Source organism: Castanea sativa, chromosome 1 (assembly GCF_040712315.1).
Source record: "Castanea sativa cultivar Marrone di Chiusa Pesio chromosome 1, ASM4071231v1".
Taxonomy (NCBI): Eukaryota; Viridiplantae; Streptophyta; class Magnoliopsida; order Fagales; family Fagaceae; genus Castanea; species Castanea sativa.
In genome coordinates this window covers 76203406-76217868 of record NC_134013.1, presented here as the reverse complement: position 1 = coordinate 76217868, position 14463 = coordinate 76203406, and the positions used below count along the sequence as shown (strand labels likewise).

Here is a 14463-nt window from a genome sequence, read left to right as displayed (position 1 = left end):
CCAAATTGAAATACAACATAGAGTTTAGAGACCAAACACATAATTTATCCAAAAAGTAATTTAAACATTCATTAATTAAATTGATGAAGTTCATCAATGAGAGTCATTGTTATACCATATTGTGAACATTTTGTAGTGCTCTTAGTTCATTTTTCCTTCTCATTCCTATCAAAAAAAAAAAAAAAAGACTTCCAAAGTACAAGACCAATAGAAACCTAATCCAATTGAAATATTAAAATGCAGCAAAAAAATGTTGAAAATGTGTTAAATCATCAATTATAGATTAATCACTCCTAAAGTTTGATACTTTAATTTTTGTAAACCTATCTCTCATAGAGCCACACACCAAATAATATCTATCTATTTCTCTTAAAAATAAGATATAAAAAATTAAAAATTAGATTACAACTTTACTTAACTATGAATTGTCATATATCCAAAATAAAATATCTTTTTTAATCATAATATATTTTTATTTCTTTTATTAAAGTTATGGTTCAACTATGATATTCAATTCTCTATATGAAATTATCATTAGTTTAGTTGGTATTATTCATCTAATTATTATGTATTTAATTAATGTATCAAATTAATCTTGATTTGATTAGTATTAAATAATTTTGTTTAATTAATATTTACATATTAAAGGCCACACATAAATTTTTCGCATTAAACCTCAAATTATGTCGGGCCGCCCCGGTCTATAGTTCAAATTTAAAGGACATCATTTGTAAATTTACCTATTAAAAGTAGAAAATCCCTCTTCAGTTTACATCATCTACAATGACCGGAGTAGAATTTTGGGATATACAGCATCTCATAAAGGCAATAAAATTATACATATTGCTTGGGCCATTTTTTCTTGCGTGGTGGAAGTGTCTTGTGCAATCCCTTTTTTTAAAATATTTTAAAAAATATTTAAAAAAAAAAAAACATATGACGGGACGGGACGGGAGTGGAATTTTGAGTCATTGGCAACTATAGAGCATAGACTTCCATGTGAGATTGCCAATCAGTTCTATAGTTTATTTAATAGACCGTGTGTTACGTTTTCAGTTTATAAAAGCACACAACATGTGTAACACACTATGAGCAATTATCCATAATTTATGCGTAAAGTTGAGGTTGGCCAAGACTTCTAAGGCAATAAAATTATATTAGCCTCTGGGTACGCGCGTGACTTCTAAGACAATAAAATTATACTAGCCTCTGAGCACGTGTCAGAGGCTTTTCTATTTTTTGGGTAAGGGTTAATTTAGAGCATTTAATCTAATTTGAGATTACTACATTTTTCAATCACAAAAAAAAACCTAGGGGTGTAGTGAGTATTATGTGAAAATGTTATGCACTCTCATATCCCTTTCTTCAAATTTTTTTTTTTTAAATTTATCCTATTTTATAGGCAATGTTGTGAAAATGTTATAAATATAGCATTTCTAAAAATAAAATTAAAAAAGGGTAAGGGAATGAATGTAGGGTTTTAACTTTTCAAACGTTGGTGTCAAAAAAAGAAATCTTTTGGGCCTATTAAAAAAATAAAGAAAGAGAGAAATTTAAACGTGAAGTTTGTTTCTGAGTAAATGGGTTAGTGAGAGAGTGATCCTATTTTATAAACAATGTTTTAGTAGGAGTTAAAGATGTATTTTTACTTTGTTGTCATTTAGTTCTGTATCTACTTAAACTTAGGGAAATAGGGGTATTTTAGACCCAAAAAATCTGGTCCAAACAAAGGAAGCCCCTTAAATAAGAGAAATGATATGTTCACAACATTTTTACAACAAATCTTAAATGGCAGGTTGTTACTAGTTATTATTGTTGGGGCAAAATAGTAATTTTAGTGTTAGGTTCAAATTTGAACTAATAACAACTAATCATCTATGATTTGTTGTAAAAATGTTGTGAACATAACACCTCTCCTTAAATAATAGTTATCCTATTTTATAGGCAATGTTGTGAAAATGTTGTAAATATAGCATTTCTATAAAAAAAAAAAGTAAGGAAATGAATGTAGGGTTTTAACTTTTTAATGTGGGTGTCAAAAAAAAAAAATCTTTTCGGCCAATTAAAAATAAAGAAAGAGAAAAGTTTAAGCTTGAACTTTGTTTTTGAATAAGTTGGTTTGTGAGAGAGTAATCTTATTTTATAAGCAATTTTTTAGTAGGAGTTAAACATGTATTTTTACTTTGTTGTCCTTTAGTTCTGTCTTTATTTAAACTTAAGAAAATAGGAGTATCTTAGACCATAAAAACTTGGTCCAAACAGGAAAAGCTCCTTAAATAATAGGATGGATTATGTTCACACATAAAATAGAATTCCCCTACCACACGATATGAACACCACCCACCAACAGGAATCGAATCGTCACCTATAAATTAAACTCAAGCTGTCTTTCTTGCACACTCAAGCCTTCTTCTATGTGTCTCCCTTGCACACTAGTCAAGTCATGATGCTAATAGAAATGCCATCCACTCTCTTGCTTCTGCTCTTGGCTTTTCTCTTAGTGCAGCCATGCATACCTCACATGTCCCAATCTTCCAACAACTTTACTGATCAATCAGCTCTTATTGCCTTCAAATCTAAAATCACTTTTGCTCCAAACGATACTGCCTTCACTGCTGCTGGTAACTGGTCAACAACAACAAACTTCTGTGAGTGGTTTGGTGTCTCTTGCAGTCGACGCAGACAAAGAGTCTCGGCCTTGAACCTTTCCTACGTGGGTCTCCACGGCACCATTTCCCCTCATATTGCCAACCTCTCCTTCCTGTTGTAAACTTTAAGCATAAAGCAATTCAGAAAATATCTGAAACAAATATCTTATTGAATTCAAAGTAACTGTTGACTTATATAAGCCTTACAAAGAGACAAAATAGGAAACAAACAACCCACGTTGAACAACCCACTTGCTAAATGGCTAATAACATGGTAAATGGTTAAGGAAATGGTCAAACTCTACCTACGTGTCCTAAATAATAGGATTTATTAACTGAATAAACTTTGACAACACCAACAATTCCTCCCCTAAACTGATTGCAGTAATGCTTTCAGTTTACTTGTGATACCACACACACACCCATTGACTCACGCAGCTTCAAGAACATATCCAGCTTGAGTGGTTTTGTCATTATGTCTGCAACTTGTTCTTGTGTGACACAATGCTTTAGCTCAACAACTCCATCTCTGGTCAAATCACGCAAGAAATGAAATCTTACATCAATGTGTTTGCTGCGTCCATGACTCGGATTCCTTGGATAGCTTAATGGTAGAATCAAGTTATCACATAACACAGAGGTACACTTGCCTTGAGAATGACCAAGCTTCTCCAATACTCTCCTCATCCACACCCCTTGACAAGCACAGAGAGGCTGCCACAAATCTCGCTTCGCAGTGGACAAAGCAACTACAGTGCTTTTTTTAGAGGACCAGGACACAGCCTCCTTCCGGTGAGTGAGAAACACATAACCGGGAAGTGCTTTTCCCGTCATCTACATCTCCCGCATAATCATCGTCCGTATATGCCATCAACTCTCCATTACCCTCCTTTCGATAAAAAACTCCCAAATCCACAAGACCTTTCAAGTATCTTAACACCCTTTTCGCAGCTTGCAAATGCAACTCGAACTTGGACTTGCCATGAATCTCAATGAGAGACACCACATACATCAAGTCTGGCCTTGTTGCAGTTAGATACATAAGACTTCCGACCAATTGTTTGTACATGGTAGCATTCACCTTGGATCCTTCTTCATCCTTCATTAGTCTAACTCCAGGAACAATGGGATTCTTCACACTATTACTCTTCTCCATCCTAAACCTCTCCAAAACATCTTTTGCATACTTTCTTTGACTAATATAAATGCCTTCAGGATTTTGTAAAACCTCCACACCGAGAAAATATTTCATCTTTCCCAAATCAGTCATATCAAATTCAAGTTTCATAGAATTCTTGAACTTAACAAACATACTCTCATCATTACCAGTAAAAATTAGATCATCAACATATAAGCTAACAATTAAAATTTTACCTCCATCTCCCCTTTTTATGAATAAGGTGTGTTCACAGTTGCACTTCTCAAATCCTTCTTTGACAAAATATGCTTCAATCCGGCTGTACCATGCACGAGGAGCTTGTTTAAGGCCATACAATGCCTTCTTCAATTTGTATACCTTATACTCTTCACCTTTCTTCTCATACCCCTGTGGTTGCTCAACAAACACTGCTTCATTTAGCTCTCCATGCAAGAAAGCGCTTTTGACATCAAGCTGATACACATTCCAACTATTTCGAGCTGCTAAAGCAATTATCATTCGAATCGTATCCCACCTAGCCACAGGCGCAAACACCTCAGTATAATCTATGCCATGCTGCTGTCCATACCCTTTCGCCACCAACCGAGCCTTACACTTGTCAACCTCGCCATTTTCGTTGAGTTTAGTTTTGAAAACCCACTTTACTCCAATCTTCTTCATTCCCTTAGGCAAATCTGTCAACTCCCAAGTTCCATTTCTTTCGATCGCTTCTATCTCCAAGTCCATTGCAGCTCTCCACTTGGAACTCGAATAGCTTCTTCAAAGGTAGTCGGATCGAAGTTGAGGTAAAGTAACCAAATTGTTATGCTCAACTTCTTTATCTGAAAATTCTCCCCCACTCACATAATCTTCCATCCAGAACGGTACTCTTCTGTTCCTCCCTTCTGGTGAGCTTTCTTCAGATGTTGGAGAATTCTCTCCAAGTGACTCACTTGAAGATAAGCTATCCTCTCCTCCTTCTTCTCTCGCCGCCACCTCCTCTCGATTCTTCTTCACTTTGATCATGTTTACTTCCTTCTTCATTACTATCTCCCCACTCAAGGATATCAAGTCTTGCTTCTTCATTACTTCTTCCCCAATCCCAAAGCACTCATTTTCTTCAAAAACCACATCTCTCGCTTACAACTATCTTTCTTGGATGTTGGATCATAAAGTCTATATGCTTTAGACTCTTCACTCATCCCTAGCAAGACACACCGAAAACTTTTATCATCTAGCTTCTTTCTCTACGTTCGACACATGAACATGGCCAATGCATCCAAAAAACCCGAAAATAATGAACATTGGGTTTGACACCACTCCAAGCCTCTTCGTGAGTCATATCTTTCACTCGCCAATGTAGGACTTCTATCGAGCACGTGTCCGTCAATTTATCGCTTCGTCGAAATTCTTTGGAACTTGCTTCTCCGATAACATACTTCTAACCATGTTCATGATTGTCCCGTTCTTGCGCTCGCCTACTCCATTTTGTCGGGGGAGTGTAGGCCGCAGTACTGCCCGCTAATACCATTAACTTTGCAAAAATCATTGAACTCGTGAGAGTTGAACTCTCCACCCCTATCCGTATGCGCGTACAACGAATAAAAACTCCTGTCTTTTTCTCAACAAGGTTTTTATAATTCTTAAAGATAGTAAAAGCTTCAAATTTTTCAGCAAGAAAATATATCCACACCTTACGACTGTAATCATCAATAAAGCTTATGAAATACCTCTTCTTACTATTGGAAACAGGTTTGATAGGTCCGCGTATGCATGCCGCATGTACCAACTGCAGTCTTTGTGATGCTCTCCATAAACTCCTCTTTGGAATTTCGTTCTTGTGTTGCTTTCCCACCATGCAATCAGTGCATATTTTGGATGGTGCCTTCAATTGTGGTAACCCTCTCACCATTTGCTTATATTGCAATGTTCTCAGACCCTTGAAACTTAGATGCCCGTATCTCAGCAAGTCAAAGGTGAGTATTGTCTTCAAGAATTGTTTGGAAGCAAATGGAAGCTTTTGCAGAATTTGTGCAAGCAATATGAACATCCTGTTTGCAGACATTGCTGTTTGCATAATAAGCCCTTTCTTGGGATGATAGATTCTACATACTCCATGTTGTATCAAAATAGCTACACCTCTTTCTTGCAATTGTCCAACACTTAATAAGTTATTTTTCAACTCAGGTATATAGAAAACATCACTGATTACCTGAGTTACTCCAACAATTTGCAATCTAATGTTACCCTTTCCCAACACAACCATCTTGGAATTATTCCCAAGCTTCACAGAGTGCCGAAATTCCTCATCAAGATCCGAGAACCACTCCTTATTTGCACACATATGATTGCTACACCCTGAATCAAGGAACCAGACATCTTTTCTCCTTGATTGATTAAGCTCCACATATGACATCAGCAACATTTCCTCTTTCTCCTCAAGCTCAGCATAATTTGCTTCCTTCTCCCATTTAGGACACTCATATTGAAAATACCCTAATTGATGACACTTATAACACTCAACTGTAGCTTTGTTGAATGCTTGTCTTCCTCTTCCTCTGCCTCTTCCTCGAAAATCTCCACAACCTCGACCGCCTCCTCTTCCACCAATTCTATCATCGTAGGCCACCTTTAATGCCTGCTCATCTTCTCCATGCCCGTTCATCCTCTGCTCATGTACCAATAAGCTACTCTGCAACTCATCAATGGTTAAGGTGTCTAAGTTATTAGACTCTTCAACCGAACACACAACATAGTCGAACTTTGAGGTCATTGATCTCAAGATCTTTTCAATGATCACCACTTGCTGCATGTTTTCACCATGAATCTTCATCTTGTTTGCTATGATGAGTGTTCAAGCGAAGTACGCATCAACACTCTCACCCACTTTCATCTGTAGAACCTCAAACTCCTTCCGAAGAGCTTGAAGCTGTGCTCTTTTGACTCTTGTGGAACCCTGGTACTTCTGCTTCATAGAGTCCCAAATGTGCTTGGCAGTGTCTCTGTTGAGGATCGTCTCCATAATGGTTCGATCAATGGCTTGGAAATCGTATAATTCTTGACCTTCAAGTCTTTCAGCCTTCGGTCCGCAATTGATTTTTGTTGTGCTTCAGTTGATCTCCACTCCTTCTACAAGCACAGGGGATTCCGCTTCCACCAAGCTCCAATACTCCTTTGAACGAAGAAAATTTTCCATAAGCATGGACCAATGATCGTAATGGCCATCAAACTTAGGAATTGCGATTGAACGAAATTATTTTCAGCCGCCGCCATACTTCAATTCTCTCTCGTTCTCACTCTTCTTCTTAAGAAACTGCGGTTTCTTTTCTCTCACAATCAGGCCCCGTGATGGTGCTCTGATACCAAATTGTTGTAAACTTTAAGCATAAAGCAATTCAGAAAATATCTGAAACAAATATCTTATTGAATTCAAAGTAACTGTTGACTTATATAAGCCTTACAAAGAGACAAAATAGGAAACAAACAACCCACGTTGAACAACCCACTTGCTAAATGGCTAATAACATGGTAAATGGTTAAGGAAATGGTCAAACTCTACCTACGTGTCCTAAATAATAGGATTTATTAACTGAATAAACTTTGACAACACCAACACTTCCTAGTCTCACTTCATCTTTCTAACAACAGCTTCTATGGTTTTCTGCCTCATGAGATAAGTAGTCTACACCGCTTGAGGGTACTTCACTTGTCATCCAACCTATTGGAAGGTAGTATCCCTCCAACCATACATAATTGCCAGAAGCTTGAATATTTAAATCTTCATAACAACAAGTTAAGTGGTGGCATACCTAAAGAGTTGGGCATGCTACTTATGCTTCGCAAATTATTCCTTGGCTCTAACAGTCTTATGGGTGCAATTCCACGGTCCCTCGGCAATATGTCGTCATTAAAGATTTTGGAGTTGCAATCCAATAACCTCATTGGTACATTCCCTCTTGACATCTTTAACTTGTCTTTTATAGCGGTTATTGCTATTTCAGAAAATCACATCTCAGGAACTCTTCCGATGAATCTTTGCAAGCATTGTCCTAATCTTCAAGGACTGTATTTTTCCGTCAATGAATTCAGCGGTAAGCTTTCCTCGCAGTTTAATCATTGTAGAGAGATTTTACTCATATCTCTGTCATACAATAAGTTTGATGGAAGTATTCCAAAAGGTTTTGGGAGTTTAGAAAAGCTTGAAATTCTTGATCTCGGAGATAACAACTTCACTGGAAATATACCTCCAACCATAAGCAACCTGTCCATGTTACAAAAGTTTTCCATTGCGAACAACAAAATTAAAGGTAGCATTCCAAGTGACTTATGGCGTCAGCCAAATTTGAAATTTTTGCAATTTTCCCAGAATTATTTCACTGAAACAATATCCCAAAATATTATCAACATTACCTCTCTAAAAGAGCTCGACTTAGACGGCAATTTTTTGTCTGGAGATCTTCCATTAGATACTAGGATCTCTTGCCCCAATCTTGAAATTCTGTGTCTTGATTCCAACAAATTCAGTGGTCATATCCCATCATATCTTTCAAACTGTTCCAACCTCATCGAAGTAGAGTTTGCTCAAAATTTACTCTCTGGGCCAATACCCAGAAGTCTTGGAAACTTGAAAATTTTCAAAATACTTAGTCTGGGTGATAATCAGCTAACTGGGGAGCCTGGAGATCAAGAGCATAGTTTCCTTACATCTTTAGCTAGTTGCAGATTTTTGGAGGAGATATCCATATCCCTCAATCCCTTGAAGATTACAATCCCGGATGCCATTGGAAACCTTTCAGTTTCACTTAAACGCTTTTATGCAGGTCGATGCCAAATAAAGGGTCAAATTCCAATGGAAATGGGTTCCTTGAAAAACTTGAACTTGATTGAATTGACGGGTAATAGTTTGACAGGAAAAATACCGTCATCATATGGGGGATTGGAGAGCTTGCAAAGATTGCGTCTTGGCGACAACAAGATTGAAGGATTCATTCCAAAACAACTTTGTAAATTAAAGAATTTGGGAGAATTGATTCTCTCAAATAATAGCCTCTTTGGATCCATCCCAAATTGCATTGGAAACCTCAATCTTTTGCAAACATTATACCTAAGTCATAACAGGCTAACATCATCAATCCCATTGAATTTGTGGAGTCTTAAAAATCTAATATTCTTGGATTTATCATTGAATTCCCTTGTTGGATCATTGTCTACAAACATGACAAAATTGGTTGTTATTGTAGACATGGACTTGTCTCATAACCAAATTATTGGAAACATTCCGAGTACCATTGGTACTTTTGAAAGCCTAAGTTATCTAAATTTGTCAATGAACTCATTCCAAGGAGACATTCCACAATCTTTTGGACAATTGAAAGGATTGGAAAAACTAGATCTCTCATACAATAATCTCTCTGGTGCAATTCCCAAGTCTCTTGATGCACTTCCATATTTCAACTATTTGAATTTGTCCTTCAATGACTTATCAGGAGAAATTCCATTTGGTGGACCTTTTGCAAACTTCACAAGGAAGTCATTTTTAGGTAACAAAGCACTTTGTGGGAATTCAATTTTTGGAGTTCCACCTTGCACAAGTTCGAGTTCTCGAGGATTAAAGGTGAAGCAACTTTTTCTTAAATATATTGTACCTGTCATTGCATCATTTATAATCTTTGCATCACTTGTCATTATGCTGAGAAGACATCCAAGATGTAACATACATATTCTAGGTTTACCTATCACTTTGCCTTCTGTGGATTATAAAATGATATCATATCATGAGCTTTGTTGTGGGACAAACAACTTCTGTGAAAGCAACTTGCTTGGAACTGGAGGTTTTGGTTCTATGTACAAAGGGACATTGTCTGATGGGGCTATTGTTGCTGTCAAAGTTTTAAATCTACAATTAGAGGGTGCTTTTAAAAGCTTTGATGTTGAATGCATGGTGTTAAGGGCAATTTGACATAGGAATCTAGTTAAAGTTATAAGTGCATGCTCCAACACGGAGTTTAAAGCTTTGGTGCTGCAATACATGTCAAATGGTAGCCTTGAAAAGTGGTTATACTCTCACAACTATTGTTTGAATCTTGTTCAAAGAGTAAGCATTATGGTTGATGTTGCATTAGCATTGGATTATCTTCATAATGGTCAATCAGAACCTGTGGTTCATTGTGATTTGAAGCCAAATAATATCCTCCTGGATGAAGACATGGTTGCACATGTGGGTGACTTTGGCATTGCAAAGATTTTGGTTGAAAATAAAGACATAACACAAACCAAAACCCTTGGTACTATTGGCTACATCGCACCAGGTATATTAATTCACCTCTACTTATTTTAATACTAGGCTAATTTCATGAATAACTTAACAATGGCTATTTGCAGGAAAAACAATGTGTTATGTGTGCCAATTTTCACTAGCTCAAATTTGTAGTTGCATTAAATTCATAGGAATATACACTTTACTCAAATTATTTGTTTTATGAGCCATGCTGACTAGTGAAATACGAATTAATTAAATAGGATCGAGATAGTGTGAGTTTCAGTATTGGACTAGTTAATACAATCATAATACTTGTTTGGCTTGCCTTAAGCCCACTTATAGCTCATTTTATAGTTGTTGACTATATACTAATGCACTTTTGGTATAGTTTATTTTTAAAATTTTTTCTTTCTTTTCAAATCTGTTTATTTGAAAATGCTTTACATAGAGAAAATGGAAGTTTAAAAAAAAAATTAAAATTGTATTTTGAAAATGTGTGGTTTGAGACCACTTTACCAAAACAGTCAATCACTTCACTTGTCCTAAAATTGATTAAAAAAAACTTCAACTATGGTGACAAGCCTCCAAGTTAATATAAATCATTCAATGTCTAACTTAAATGGAGGCACAAAGTAAGCCTGATAATTACTCCAAAATCCAAATAACAAAGATAAACCATTAGGACATAATAGGACCCCCAATAATAATAATGAACTATAAAAAATAGGAAAAAAAAAGAAAAGGAATCTAGTATATATGGATATGGTAAACACATAAAAAAAAAATAATGTAAGAATGTGTGTGTGTAATATTGGTGTATTAAAAGGACATAATTGTAAAGTGTTTTTTTTTCAAGCATGTGGATCACTAACTTAAAACTTCTTAACAAATGTGAGCATGACAGAGTATGGTTTTGAAGGGAGAGTGTCCACCAAAAGTGACATTTATAGCTATGGGATAATATTATTGGAGATGATCACTAGAAAGAAGCCCACCGATGATATGTTTGTTGGACAACTTGCTATGAGGCAATGGATTGTATCACTACCTTACAAAATGGAAGTCGTGGATGATGGTTTACTTAGGATAGAAGATGGAAGGGATGTAACTTTCATGCAAACTATTCTATCATCTATCTTTGAATTAGGCTTGAGGTGCTCTAAAGAATTACCAGATCAAAGACTTGACATCTGTTGATGCCCATTTTTGCAAATTCAGACCCAAAAGCCTATGAGGAAGAAAGCCCAACAAGTTGCAAGATGAAAAGTAAGGCCCAAAGGCCCACCAAGAAGACCAAAGAGCAAAAGAGGTCTAAAGGAAGAAATGCATGGGAAAATGAGCTACAGCAATACAAATCTGCCGCAGAATACGAATCTGCCGCAGAATACAGATCTACCGCAGAATATAGTTCTTCAGCAGAATGGCTTCGGCAGATGAAGATGAATTGGGCCCAAGACCTTTTTGATCCATTCATCATTATTTGGCCCACAAAGACTCAAATCATTTTGCATAAAAAAAAATATAGGCGTGAAAGCTAATATGAAGAAGCACGATGAAAAGAAACAAGGCACGGCAGAAAGTGTCAGCAGCAGGAATCACGTGAAGGAAAGAAAAGTCAAACCAAAGAAAATGACAAATGCAGCAGGAACGCATGAAGAAATAAGACAAAAAACACGCAGTAGGAAGAAACAGAACCAATCTGCTATGGCAGGAATGACGTGGGAACGAAAGAAGACAAAGAAGCAAGCACAGAAAGGTCGGGGCACCACCAACCTGTACCCAGCCAATACAAGGGAGGTGGGCCCATGGTCAAGGAGATTCAGAGGGCGTGGTTTGGTGGTGGGGGGAAAAGGGGGTCTATATTTGGTTTCCTACCATAACTTCTTTTAGGAGTATACCTTGCTGGGATGGTATCTTACACAAAAGAAGTAATAAATGGTTGGGACCATCTGATGCATGCCATAGAGTTAGGTAGTGAGATAGCCCAAGAGGTAGAGGTATACAGCAAGAACAAGCAAAAAGGAATTTTGTCGTGAAATGAGTAATGGTGCGGCAAACAAACTGAGCAATGGTAGTGGTCAGGGCAACCAATGGGTCAATGGGTAGTCTTGAATGGATGCCCACAACGGACCAAAAAACAATTGGTGAAGCCCTAGGGGTAAAAGGGAGAAATCTCATTGAATTTGTTCACTATAAAAGGAGGTAGCCATGGATGAGGACGGGGGGAGGCAGTAAGCACGGGAGACTCAGTGGGAAGGGGACCCAAGAGAGGAAACACCTAAAGGAAAAGACCCAAGTGAGAAAAACAACTTACGGCAAGATAGCAGTGAGGAAACTAAGAGTAAAAAAAAGAACGGAGAGAAAGACAAAAAGTGGTAAAAAGAAGAGAGAAAACTCGGCAGGAATAGGAGCATGCATCAATAGACCATCTTTTCCCTCCCTCTTAGCAAACCCACTCTTTGAAGTCTCCAAAAATGTAATAGCTAGTAGCCATTTAGGCCTATTCTTCAAAATGCACAACTTTGATGGCAAAAGCTTATGGCAGGAGCCTATGACAAGGTTGTTCAATTTGGGGGTTGGGTTCCTTCTTGGTTTACTTATTCTATGAGAAGACTCAATATTTGATTTTGATCACAAACATATTTGATTTCACTCATTAAAACTTATATCTGCTGTATTTAGTTATCCTGCTATAGCACGTTTTTTTTTTATCATGTATGCCGCATCAGTTGTCTTACTGTGAAATCTTTACTTGTTGAACTAGTTATTCTGTTGTAGCACCTTTTTATTGTATTTACCGTATTAGCTATTATACTATCTAAACCTTTCCTATCGAAGCTTTCTTCTACATTTGTTGTTACGTGTTTTACTTCTAACCCATTATCCTGCCATAAGTACATTTATACATATATTTTGTTTCTCACGTTCTGTGCACCTATATAAGTATATTTATGAATATGTTTATGTATATATTTGAGAATATGCTAACCCATGTAACCTAACGTTTGCTCGATTGGTATCTTCCTTGGGTTTTAAATTTGTTTATGTGTAGGAAGTAGAAAAGTTTTTCTGTAGCAAAAATGAAGAGTAGTCATTCATATTTCATAAGGCTTTACTGCAAGGCAGACAACTTTATTGCACAGCAGGAGACTTTATAGCAGACAGCTTTATTAACACAGCAAACAGCTTTGTTGCACAGCAGAAGGCCTTACAGCAGGCAATTTTACTGCATAGCAGAGAAGTTAGACCTGCGGCAGAAACTAGGGAAAAGTTCCTTCTGCGGCAGAAATAAGGAATAATCCCACTTTGCAGCGTCTTCCCTTGGGCTTGGACTCATCATTTGCACACGAGCTGGACCAAGGAGGGTTACTCTTGGACCGATCCTAACTCCATGATCCAGAAATCTTTGGGCCTAGTGTAGCGGCAAGCGGCTCAACCCAACATTTGCAAAAAAGGCCCACACAACATCAAAGACGTGGTGGCCAAGGTTAACAAAATCAAATTGGCACTTCTTGGAAACAGAAATAGGGGAATCTGATATCTAAGTTATTCCTTAAGTTCCTTGTGTGTGCTCACATAGATAAGTTGTAAAGCAAGTTTTCATGTTTGCCTTCTTTATATTTTATCTTCTTCTTCTTTTTTGTCTTTTGTATAATTTTGATATGAACAAGGTTTATTCTCCATCCAACCCATCATTATGTGGTGATTAATAAATCCATCCAATTGTATTAAATCATACGGCTCATTTTGTTTTGGAAATAAACACTATCCTTCATTTGTTTCCTTTTTTATCTATGTGTTGATAGCCAACACGCATTATCTAACCTAGTGGAGAAGTTGTTTTAGGTTGTAAAGAGAAGAATCAAAACCCATATTGTGTGTCAAGCCACATGTACACTTGGATGGTCATTCGAATCGCCATGTAATGACTTCATTGTTTTGGAGAAATTTTCCTATTGTTTTGGAAATAAACTCCATCTGACATGCAATACTTAGATTAGTGAATAAGTAGTTTTAGGTTGTAAAGAGATGAATGAGAACTCACATCCTGTGTCAAGCCACATGGTGCTACTAGGTTTAGTCCGATACTATTTGTAATTACTAGAGGAAAGTGATAGCTACATATGTGCTCATCTCTCAAAAGGACAAAGTCATGTTATAATTGGAGCTTCTCACAATCACTTATAAGCCTAAAATTCACCTAATAAACATCATGTGTAAGACTCAACACACACCTATACAACACACACCTAAATAATCTAATATAATCAAATCATGAGCATATTAATCATGCCCGCAGAAAATATTCAAAGAGCCTTAGTCACCGTTAAATAAAGAATTGAAAACATTATTAGAAATTTGGTTCATCACTTCACATTAGGACTTTCACATGATTGTCTACTTGATCATTGGATTTT

General features: G+C 36.8%; 1 pseudogene; it reads left to right on the top strand.

Annotated features, from left to right (window-relative positions):
• Positions 1 to 2437: 2437 nt before the first annotated feature.
• Positions 2438 to 13583, top strand: LOC142628486 (uncharacterized; annotated as a pseudogene).
• The last annotated feature ends 880 nt before the right edge of the window (positions 13584 to 14463 follow it).